Source organism: Spinacia oleracea, chromosome 3 (assembly GCF_020520425.1).
Source record: "Spinacia oleracea cultivar Varoflay chromosome 3, BTI_SOV_V1, whole genome shotgun sequence".
Classification (NCBI taxonomy): Eukaryota; Viridiplantae; Streptophyta; class Magnoliopsida; order Caryophyllales; family Amaranthaceae; genus Spinacia; species Spinacia oleracea.
Genome location: NC_079489.1, coordinates 57,451,877 through 57,464,319, shown reverse-complemented (window position 1 = coordinate 57,464,319; position 12,443 = coordinate 57,451,877). Strand labels below are relative to the sequence as shown.

At 43.7% G+C, this 12,443-nt stretch overlaps 1 non-coding gene across 1 annotated transcript; it reads right to left on the bottom strand.

The window, feature by feature from the left end:
• Window positions 1–317: 317 nt before the first annotated feature.
• On the bottom strand, window positions 318–424 carry LOC130470929 (small nucleolar RNA R71). The gene has a single exon (XR_008931644.1). It is a non-coding gene; the product is annotated as a small nucleolar RNA R71 (small nucleolar RNA).
• Window positions 425–12,443: the final 12,019 nt, after the last annotated feature.

The window sequence follows — 12,443 nt, the reverse complement described above, 5'->3', positions numbered from 1 at the left end:
CGATCATGCCTTCTATTGCAGCTGAGACCTTCAAGATTGAGCCTGCATTGATTAATATGATCGAGAGACGCCAGTACGGTGGGGAACCAGGTGAAGATCCGAATCTTCACATTCAGTCCTTTATCCAATATTGCTCCACCATCAAGCAAAAGGGATTGACTCCGGAGCAGACTATGGAGATACTTTTCCCGTTCTCTTTGAGTGGGAAAGATAAACTTTGGATTAATGGGTTGAATCGGGCGGCTTTGAAAATCAATAATTGGGAATCCTTGGCTCATGCTTTTTATGTTAAATATTTTCCACCTGAGAAAACGGCTCGTCTGAGGGGTCAGATATTAGGTATCTCACAACAAGCGGATGAGAGTTTGTTCGAGGTCTGGGAGAGATTCAAGGATTTGCAAAGAGAATGCCCGCACCATGGTTTGGAAGATTGGTTCTTGATTCAGCAGTTTTATAATGGTCTGGGCAATGAGTCTAGATGTTTGTTGGATTCAGCTGCAAGTGGGAGGTTCATGCAACTTGAGGTGCCTAGAGCTATGGAGGTGATTGAGGAGATAGCCATTCACAATGCCCAGTATGGAAATCCTAGAGGTCTATCTAACAGGGGTGGTAAGCATGATTTAAATTCTATTGAACAATTAACTGCCCAATTGACTGCTTTACATTATAAGTTTGATAATATGCAAGCGGCCAATGCTCAATCTGCCCAACCTGTTAGTGTAGCTGCTATGAGTGCCCAACCTACTACTATTTGTGAAAGTTGTGGAATGTCTGGTCATTATGCACAGGAATGTAGGAGCTCTATTGAACAATGTAATGCATTTCAATCCTACAAACAAAATAACCCATTCTCCAACTCTTACAATGAGGGCTACAAAAATAACCCTCTGCTTTCCTACAGGAGCAACAATATCCAAAACCCTCACCAAGTTCAACATCCACCACCACAACCATATCAACCCCCACACCAACAATCTTACCAACCCAGAAACAACTACAACCAACAGTCTAGTGGGCCACCTGTGTTCTCTAGACAACACACATCACCCCCACAACCATAACCTCAAACCACACAGCCTGACCCTATGCTAGTAGAGATGAGAAACATGATGCTACAAATGCAAAAATCTCTAAGTGAAAAGGATGCAAAAATCGATGCTCTTACTGCTCATAACAAGATCATTGATACACAGTTGGCACAGATGGCTACTACTATTGCAGGGAGGCCACCAGGCCAACTTCCTTCACAGCCCGAAAATAGGGAGACTGCTAATGCAATTACATTGAGGAGTGGTAGGGATTATGATGGTCCTTCTATGCCGGTTGAGGTTGATTCCGGGGTGTCTGCTAGTGATCTGGTCAGTGAGGAAATCCCGAAGATAGTTATGAGTGAAAAGGAAACTGAAAAGGTAGTCAATGAGAATGAGGCTACAACTGAGGTTAAGAAGGGGGCGGATATTCAAGTACCACCTATTGCACTCCCCTTCCCAAACCGACAACTCAAGAATAAGCTGGACAAGCAGTTTGGCAGATTCTTGGAAGTGGTCAAAAATTTGCAGGTAACGGTTCCTTTTACTGAATTAATTTTACGGGTTCCTGCTTATGCTAAATTCATGAAAGATATTTTGACAAGGAAACGTGCTTTTTGTGAGGTAGAGACTGTAGCTTTTACTGAGGAATGTAGTGCTTATTTGCAAAACAAGTCTCCACCTAAACTTAAGGACCCCGGGAGTTTTTCCATCCCATGTAACATTGACACCGTATTTATTGATAAAGCTTTATGTGATCTAGGTGCTAGTGTGTCTGTCATGCCTTTGTCTGTCTGTACTAAACTGAATATGGGTGAGCTTAAGGTTACCAATATCACTCTGCAAATGGCCGACCGTTCTGTCAAATACCCCTTAGGTGTTTTAGAGGACGTCCCTGTTAGAGTAGGTAAATTCTATATACCTGTAGACTTTGTAGTATTAGACATGCAGGAGGATTCTCAAATTCCCATAATCTTAGGCAGACCCTTCCTTCACACGGCGGGGGCGGTAATTGATGTTAAAAGTGGGAAATTGACATTGTCTGTTGGGGATGATAAGGAGACTTTTAATCTAAACAGTGCCTTAAAAAGTCCCATGCTAGAGGAGGAACAATGCTATCGCATAGATGTAGTTGACCTTATTACTCGTGATAACGTCTCCCAAGTTCTCGAAAGAGACCCTTTGGAGGCAGTGCTTTGTTGTGAGTCTTCTGCAGGTGATAGCAGTTCTTGGAGTGCTGACGTGGATGTTCTGGAGTTGGCTCTTAATGGTGGAGAATCTGAGCCGGAGAGCACCAAATTGAAGAGGTTAGTTCGGCCGGTTTGTTCTGTTAAAGAGGTAAAGAAACCCGAACTTAAGCCTCTTCCTGCTAACCTTAAGTATGCGTTTTTAGATAATGAACAACTTTGCCCTGTGATCGTCAGTACTGCACTTGATGCAGACCAATTATCCCAACTTCTTATTGTGTTGAAAAGGCACAAAAAGGCCATTGGGTACAGTATTGATGATTTAAAGGGTATTAGCCCTGACTTTTGCATGCATAGGATACATCTAGATGAGAATCATAAACCATGCATCCAACCCCAGCGTCGTTTGAACCCTGTCATGCAAGATGTTGTAAAAGCTGAAGTTATGAAATTGCTTGATGCGGGTATAGTGTATGCTGTGTCTGATTCTAAGTGGGTGAGTCCCGTTCAGGTAGTGCCTAAGAAAGGGGGGACAACTGTGGTGAGGAATGAAAAAAATGAGTTAATACCAACTAGGGTAGTCACAGGTTGGCGCATGTGCATTGATTATAGGCGTCTTAATGTTGCTACTAAAAAGGACCATTTTCCCCTTCCCTTCATTGATCAAATGTTAGAAAGGCTAGCCTGTCACAAGTTTTTCTGTTATCTGGATGGTTATTCTGGTTTCTTTCAAATTCCCATACATCCGGACGACCAGGAAAATACCACCTTCACCTGTCCCTATGGTACCTTTGCATATCGTAGGATGCCTTTTGGTCTGTGTAATGCACCTGCTACTTTCCAACGTTGCATGATGAGTATCTTTTCTGATTTTATTGAGTCTATCATGGAAGTGTTTATGCATGATTTTAGCGTCTATGGTACTTCTTTCGATTCTTGTTTGCTAAATTTGACTAAAGTTTTGAAAAGATGTGAAGAGTGCAATTTAGTCTTGAACTGGGAAAAGTGTCATTTCATGGTTACTGAAGGGGTGGTTTTGGGGCATTTGATATCTGATAAGGGCATTCAGGTGGATCGAGCTAAGGTCCAAGTGATTGAACAATTACCCCCTCCAGTTAATGTGAAGGGTGTTAGAAGTTTTCTTGGTCATGCGGGGTTTTATCGCCGCTTTATCAAGGATTTTTCTAAAATTGTTAAACCACTTACCCAGCTCCTCCTCAAGGATGCCCCGTTTGTGTTTACTGATGCTTGTCTTGAAGCCTTTGATAGGATTAAACAGGCACTGATTTCGGCTCCCATCATTCGTTCTCCCGAATGGGATCTTCCGTTCGAGATAATGTGTGATGCAAGTGATTATGCAGTTGGGGCAGTCCTGGGTCAGAGAAAGGAGAAGGTTTTACATGCCATCTATTATGCAAGTAAGACCTTAGATGAAGCTCAAGTTAATTATGCTACTACTGAGAAGGAGCTTCTAGCTATAGTCTATGCCTTGGATAAATTCCGCACCTATCTGATTGGATCCAAGGTGATAGTCTATACTGATCACGCGGCCCTTAAGTATCTTCTCTCTAAGAAGGAAGCCAAGCCTAGGCTTATTCGATGGATACTACTGCTACAGGAGTTCGATCTAGAAATCCGCGACAAGAAAGGGGCTGAGAATGTGGTTGCAGATCACTTGTCTAGATTGAGGTATGACGATGGTAAGGGATCTACACCGATTGATGATTCATTTTCGGATGATCAGCACTTGCCAGTCAGTCACCATGGTTCGCAGATTTTGCTAACTACATTGTAGGAAGAATTCTTCCGGCCGATCTGTCATATCAACAGAAGAAGAAATTCCTACATGATGTCCAGTTCTACTTTTGGGACGACCCTTATTTGTTTCGTGAGACTGCTGAAGGGTTGTACAAGCGTTGTATTCCAGAATGGGAAGTTCAAGGTGTTATCAGTAGGTATCATTCTTCACCTTATGGTGGTCACCATGGACCGTCTAAAACAAACGCTAAGTTGTCACAATGTGGTTTTTACTGGCCTACTATGTTCAAGGATGCACAGGCTTTTATTATGGCTTGTGATACGTGCCAGAGGGCCGGCACTATTTCGAGGAGGTATGAGATGCCACAGAACGGGATCCTTGAGGTTGAGATTTTTGATGTATGGGGAATTGATTATATGGGACCATTCCCATCGTCCAAGGGTAACTTGTATATCCTTGTTGCTGTAGATTATGTGTCAAAGTGGGTGGAAGCCGTTGCCTCACCTACTAACGATGCTAAGACAGTCATCTCCCTGTTCAAGAAGATCATTTTTCCTAGATTTGGGGTTCCGCGCGCTTTGATCAGTGATGGAGGGTCACACTTCCATGAGAAGCATCTGGATGCGCTCCTGCGCAAGTATGGAGTTTACCACCGCACTGGACTAGCCTACCACCCTCAGACGAGTGGTCAAGTTGAGGTCTCCAACCGAGAGATCAAATCTATCCTTGAGAAAGTGGTGGCGAAGTCTAGGAAGGATTGGAGCGATAAGCTAGATGATACTCTATGGGCATACAGAACCGCCTTTAAGACACCTATTGGTACCTCCCCGTATCGGTTGGTGTATGGCAAGGCGTGTCACTTACCAGTAGAAATGGAGTACAAGGCTTATTGGGCAATCAAACAGCTCAACATGGATGCAAAGCTAGCCGGTGAGAAGCGGTTACTTCAATTGGGTGAGCTCGATGAATTCCGACTACAAGCTTATGATAGTGCCCGGATTTACAAGGAAAAGACCAAGAAGTGGCACGACAATCACATTTTGCATAGAGAGTTCGCGGTGGGCGACAAGGTTCTACTTTTTCACTCTAGGCTTAAGTTATTTCCTGGAAAACTTAAGTCTAGGTGGTCTGGGCCGTTCACCGTGACTATGGTAAGTAAATTTGGGTCTATTGAAGTAGAGAATGAGAATGGTGAACGATTCAAGGTTAACGGGCAACGTCTGAAGTTGTATCATGATGAGGCTACTGTAGGAGTGGTTGAGGTCCATCACCTCAACCCCTTCGCCTCATAGACGGCATATTCAAGGTAACAAGGTCGAGCGGGACCTATGAATAAACCAGCGCTTTGCGGGAGGTAACCCGTATTTCATTGCTTTCAATAGTTTAGTTTTGTTTTGTGTGTTTTGTAGTCTAGTTTCTTTGTTCATGAGTGGTGAGGAGAGAGCATTTTACGGTCATTGGGTGTTTAATGATGTACAGGTTCAGCTTCTAAGCACGAAAAGATAGAAAAAATCCGTAGGAGCAAAAATCGCAAACCGCCCGACGGGCGATAGCAGCCCGACCGGGCGCGCGGAGAAGGTTTTCAGAGAAGGTTTTATATAATATTTTCACCCCCGTCCCTTAGTAATTTCATGCGTCAAATGAGCTCCTAGGAGCCATTTTAGTACTAATCTGTGTATTTTAGTGTGCCGTGAGTTTCAGGAATACTTAGTGAGAAATTGGTCTTGTTAGGCCCGTTTCTTGATGATTTAGGCCACTACAGGATCCCGAGGGAGTTCGGGACGACTTTTGTCGACTTACCGGAGCCCTGGATGTTCATGATCGAGCCCCGGAAGTTAGACTAGGTGTTGTGGGCGAAGGGCGGATCGCTTAGCCCTCCGCCCGGTGGATTGCCCCTCGCCCATCGGGCGAGCAAGCAGGGGAACAGCTCGTCAGAGGGCGCCCGACGGGCGGAGTTTCGCCCGGTGCCCACCGGGCGCCCATCAGAAGCAGCAGCAGAAGAAATCGCCCTCCGCCCGACGGGCGAGAGCCGCCCGACCGGGCGCGCGGAGAAGGTTTTCAGAGAATCGCCTTACGCCCGTCGGGCAGCCCTGCGCCCGTCGGGCGGACTTCGAGCTTTACGCCCGTCGGGCGGAGAGCCGCCCGACCGGGCGACGACAACCCAAGGCGCTGTGCGCGCGTCCTTCTTTAGTTTTTTCCGGTTTTTTTCTTATGTTTTTAGGCCAAACTATAAATATAGCTTTTGTTAATTTAGTTGGGCACTTCATTATCTCATATCCTAGTGTTAAAACACTTAGTTTTATTTCCCTAAGCTTAATTTTCTCTCTCTAATTTGTTCTAAACACTTAGTTTATTTTCAATCAAAAATCGAAGCTTTCAATTGCCATTGTTCTTCAATTAGGTATTATTCCTTATTTCAATTCTTTGTTTAAACTTTAATTATGTTTTCAATCATGCCAATTGCTTTGCTTATTGTTAATATGTGTGAGTAATTGATTTTCTAGGGTTTTGGGAATCCATGAACGAATGTGAAAGGATGATTAATTGTTGTTGACTGTTGGTTTAGCTGTTAATTCCTATTGATTGCCCTTATCTACTTTGCAATTAGATTTGCGCAGGTTTGATTGTATTAGTTTCGCAATATCAAATTAAGATTCGAGAGATGCAATTTGATGTTTAGGCTTGTTTCAATAGGTAGAATTGGGATTAATACGTAGCGAGAGCCCGTTAATTCTAAGTCTATGATTAGTATCGATTCGAGAGAGCATGCTAGTCTAATTAACTGTTTTATTGATTATTATCGATTGTTGTCATCCTGGAATGTTGTTCATCGGTGAACCTGTGCCCTAGACCTTTTAATATCTGATTTTTCCCTATTTTATTATCATCCTAGTTTCATTATACAAATCAACCTATATTCTTGTTTCCCAATAGTCTAGAATTGCCGATTAATAGTAGAAAGAACATTGTTTCCCTGTGGATACGATCCTTGCTTCCCTTGCTATATTTTTAGTTGGTGAACGTTAGGTTTATCTTTGATAGGAGTGCGATTTAGCCTGTCAAATTTTGGCGCCGTTGCCGGGGAGTGAAGTATGGGGGAAATTGACCGGGGATTTTAATCCCGGTAGCATGCAACATTTGCACGCCTCTAGCGTGCAACACCCCGTCCCCTTTGTTTGGTTCAGATTTATGGCTTTCACAATCTTTGGGAGAGACCAAAAGGAGAATGTGAGGAGCACGGAGTTGGAGGTGCTCGGGGGGTATTTGTTAGATGGTGATGACAGTTACAGGATGAATTTGGCCCATCACTTGGACATGCAACTGCTTACTACCGCCACCCACCGCTACTCGACCGATATTGCTTTGGGTGGTCTGATCACCCACATTGCCGTAGCAGTGGCAAACTTTGTTGAGAGGGACCATGCTGCGGTCCGGGGGAACAACCTATTGGATATTGAGTATTTTGGGAGCCTTTACAGGGTGCACTCTGAGTACGGGGGACTTCTCCCCGGTCAGATGTCATGGATGTTCCAAAGGAACGCTCTCTTTACTCTCCCGGACACCACCGGGCTCACCAGTTTTACTAGGGGTCAGCCCCATTACATATATGTAGGTGAGCAGGCAGCACCCTTAGCCCAGCCCCAGCCACATCCCTAGGCCGCGCCTCGCACCCACCACAGGAGGGGAGGGCGTAGAGAGAGGGGGTCGGGACAGAGAGGTAGCCCGGCTCCACAGGGGGAGCATGGGTCTTCAGAGGAGTTAGGGGCCATTCATGAGAGGCTAGGCAGACTTGAGCTCGGTTTCCACGAGTTTGCCGCGGATCACCAGAGGACTATGTTCCCCTTCTATGATCAGTACGCCAGGCAGGGCTACATTGCCCCAGATCATCAGCACCCTTCCTGGTTCACTTACCCCACAGAGGGGTACGGAGCGCCCGGTTCCATGGGCACCTTCACGCCCACCCACTACGGGGGGTTTAGAGCAGGCAGCAGCGGCCACGGTGGCCATGATAATGATGGTGGTGATGGTGATGATGGCCAAGATCACCAGTGATGTTGTTGATGATGATGATGGTTCGGTACCCCTGAGCCAATGAGGACATTGTCTGATTTGGTTTGGGGGGGTTCACATTACCTGTATATACTAGGTATGTTTTTCTTTTCATTTCCTATTCTTTATTTTTGTGTGTTTCTTTGGTGTGTTTAATGCTTTCTAAGATTAGTTTATCGCTTCGAAAAAAAAAAAAATATATATATAAAAACAAAAATACAAAAATACAAAAATACGTTCCGATGAATACAATATCATGCTTCCCTGTGCCCCTTGAACGAAAATTGTTTTGATTCTTGGTATGTGATGATGGGCAATGTAGATGTGTTAGCCATGATTTGATATTCGATTGCTTTGATGCCTTAACATGAGTCAACTCCGACTAACTATTTGTGGACTTGGTGCTTGACTAGTTGACTTGGTTAGGATGTGTGATAGCTTCCTGGTGTGTCATTGATTTTGAGTATTGATTTGCAACTATTAGTAGTGTTTTATGACTCATATACATGCACATTGTGAAGGACGAAGGCATTTTTCTATTTAGGTAGCCTTCAGATGAGATTAGATACGTTTGTTCCCTCTTTTTCTACCCATGTTGTGCTTGTGCCATTTATTCGGTGACTAACCACATTACAAGCCCGTAAATTCCCCATTGGTTACTAGTCCCAAGCCTAGCTTGGGGGAGCTAATAGTAGTGAGGTGAGGGAGTTGTAGTGTGATACATTTTGTACATTTTGGGCATATTGAATATCGAAAAGGGAAGTTCTTCTTATCATGATTGTTGTTGAAAAAAAATGAAATGAATGAGATGAGGAGAATAAAAAAAATTGTGTGAAGGTTCCAAAAGAAAGAAAAAATGAGATTGAGCAAAAAAAAAAAAAAAAAAAAAAAAAAAAAAAAATCGTTATTGAATCAAGCTTTTGTCACTCCGGTATTACAATTTCTTATCTTCATGAGTGATTGGTTACAATTGTGAAATCAAGGCAAGAAAGTATAGTGTGGTTTGTTTGTTGTTTCATCATGTGTTGAGTGGGAAGTTGTGGTTGTGGTCATCATTTGTGGTTGACCATGGTTTTACTAGGATTTATGCTCCCCAAAGCTAAGGCTTTAAGCTCACGTTTTACCCAAATTTACCGCACCTTTACCTAAGCCTATCATTACAAGCTTGGGAGACCTTCCGACCTTTGTGCATAGAGTTGTATTAATGTGAAAGTAGTTGTTTATCAATGCAAGTTATGACGTGACACATTACGAGTCGACTACTAGGTTGAGTGTATGTTTTTCTAAACACACGAGTGTGTAAGTTTGGGAGGGCATTGTTCACTTATATGTTGGGAGGAGAGCGAACGGGTACATCTTTTATCCGCCACATAAATGAGTGACGAGTGTGTGAGCACTAGTCTTGAATTCCATTGTGCATTTGTGGTTCGCTTTGCGTGACGATTGTTAAGGAGTATTAGCAATTGAATGGACCGGATTGGTTGACATTGATGCATACTTGTTAGATTTTACCTTGGATCATGTGTTCATTTTGAAATATGTTGGGGTGAAGTTGGTTTTGTGTTCATCGATGATTTCTTTGCTTAGGGACAAGCAAAGATCTAGCTTGGGGGAGTTTGATATGTGCGTTTTATATAATATTTTCACCCCCGTCCCTTAGTAATTTCATGCGTCAAATGAGCTCCTAGGAGCCATTTTAGTACTAATCTGTGTATTTTAGTGTGCCGTGAGTTTCAGGAATACTTAGTGAGAAATTGGTCTTGTTAGGCCCGTTTCTTGATGATTTAGGCCACTACAGGATCCCGAGGGAGTTCGGGACGACTTTTGTCGACTTACGGGAGCCCTGGATGTTCATGATCGAGCCCCGGAAGTTAGACTAGGTATTGTGGGCGAAGGGCGGATCACTTAGCCCTCCGCCCGGTGGATTGCCCCTCGCCCATCGGGCGAGCAAGCAGAGGAACAGCTCGTCAGAGGGCGCCCGACGGGCGGAGTTTCGCCCAGTGCCCACCGGGCGCCCATCAGAAGCAGCAGCAGAAGAAATCGCCCTCCGCCCGACGGGCGAGAGCCGCCCGACCGGGCGCGCGGAGAAGGTTTTCAGAGAATCGCCTTACGTCCGTCGGGCAGCCCTGAGCCCGTCGGGCGGACTTCGAGCTTTACGCCCGTCGGGCGGAGAGCCGCCCGACCGGGCGACGACAACCCAAGGCGCTGTGCGCGCGTCCTTCTTTAGTTTTTTCCGGTTTTTTCATATGTTTTTAGGCCAAACTATAAATATAGCTTTTGTTAATTTAGTTGGGCACTTCATTATCTCATATCCTAGTGTTAAAACACTTAGTTTTATTTCCCTAAGCTTAATTTTCTCTCTCTAATTTGTTCTAAACACTTAGTTTATTTTCAATCAAAAATCGAAGCTTTCAATTGCCATTGTTCTTCAATTAGGTATTATTCCTTATTTCAATTCTTTGTTTAAACTTTAATTATGTTTTCAATCATGCCAATTGCTTTGCTTATTGTTAATATGTGTGAGTAATTGATTTTCTAGGGTTTTGGGAATCCATGAACGAATGTGAAAGGATGATTAATTGTTGTTGACTGTTGGTTTAGCTGTTAATTCCTATTGATTGCCCTTATCTACTTTGCAATTAGATTTGCGCAGGTTTGATTGTATTAGTTTCGCAATATCAAATTAAGATTCGAGAGATGCAATTTGATGTTTAGGCTTGTTTCAATAGGTAGAATTGGGATTAATACGTAGCGAGAGCCCGTTAATTCTAAGTCTATGATTAGTATCGATTCGAGAGAGCATGCTAGTCTAATTAACTGTTTTATTGATTATTATCGATTGTTGTCATCCTGGAATGTTGTTCATCGGGGAACCTGTGCCCTAGACCTTTTAATATCTGATTTTTTCCTATTTTATTATCATCCTAGTTTCATTATACAAATTAACCTATATTCTTGTTTCCCAATAGTCTAGAATTGCCGATTAATAGTAGAAAGAACATTGTTTCCCTGTGGATACGATCCTTGCTTCCCTTGCTATATTTTTAGTTGGTGAACGTTAGGTTTATCTTTGATAGGAGTGCGATTTAGCCTGTCAGGCAGCACCCTTAGCCCAACCCCAGCCACAGCCTGAGGCCGCGCCTCGCACCCACCACAGGAGGGGAGGGCGTAGAGAGAGGGGATCGGGACAGAGAGGTAGTCCGGCTCCACAGGAGGAGCATGGGTCTTCAGAGGAGTTAGGGGCCATTCATGAGAGGCTGGGCAGACTTGAGCTCGGTTTCCACGAGTTTTCCGCGAATCACCAGAGGACTATGTTCCCCTTCTATGATCAGTACGCCAGGCAGGGCTACATTGCCCCAGATCATCAGCACCCTTCCTGGTTTACTTACCCCATAGAGGGGTACGGAGCCCCCGGTTCCATGGGCACCTTCACGCCCACCCACTACGGGGGGTTTGGAGCAGGCAGCAGCGGCTATGGTGGCCAAGGTGGCCACGGTGGCCATGGTGATGACGGTGATGATGGCCAAGGTCATCAGTGATGCTGTTGATGATGATGATGGTTCGGTACCCTTGAGCCAATGAGGACATTGTCTGATTTGGTTTGGGGGGGTTCACATTACCTGTATATACTAGGTATTTTTTCTTTTCTTTTCGTATTTCTTTATTTTTGTGTGTTTCTTTGGTGTGTTTAATGCTTTCTAGATTAGTTTATTGCTTTGAAAAAAAAAATACAAAAATACGTTCCGATGAATACAATATCATGCTTCCCTGTGCCCCTTGAGCGGAAATTGTTTTGATTCTTGGTATTTGATGATGGGCAATGTAGATGTGTTAGCCATGATTTGATATTCGATTGCTTTGATGCCTAAACATGAGTCAACTCCGACTAACTGCTTGTGGACTTGGTGCTTGACTAGTTGACTTGGTTAGGATGTGTGTTAGCTTCCTGGTGTGTCGTCGATTTTGAGTATTGGTTTGCAACTATTAGTAATGTTTTATGACTCATATACATGCACATTGTGAAGGACGAAGGCATTTTTCTATTTAGGTAGCCTTCAGATGAAATTAGATACATTTGTTCCCTCTTTTTCTACCCATGTTGTGCTTGTGCCATTTATTCGGTGACTAACCACATTACAAGCCCGTAAATTCCCCATTGGTTACTAGTCCCAAGCCTAGCTTGGGGGAGCTAATAGTAGTGAGGTGAGGGAGTTGTAGTGTGATACATTTTGGGCATATTGAGTATTGAAAAGGGAAGTTCTTCTTGTCATGATTGTTGTTGAAAAAATGAAATGAAAAATGAATGAGATGAGGAGAATAAAAAAAAAATTGTGCGAAGGTTCCAAAAGAAAAAAAAAATGAGATTGAGCAAGAAAAAAAAAAGGAAAGAAAAAAAAAGGAAAGAAAAAAAAAAGGAAA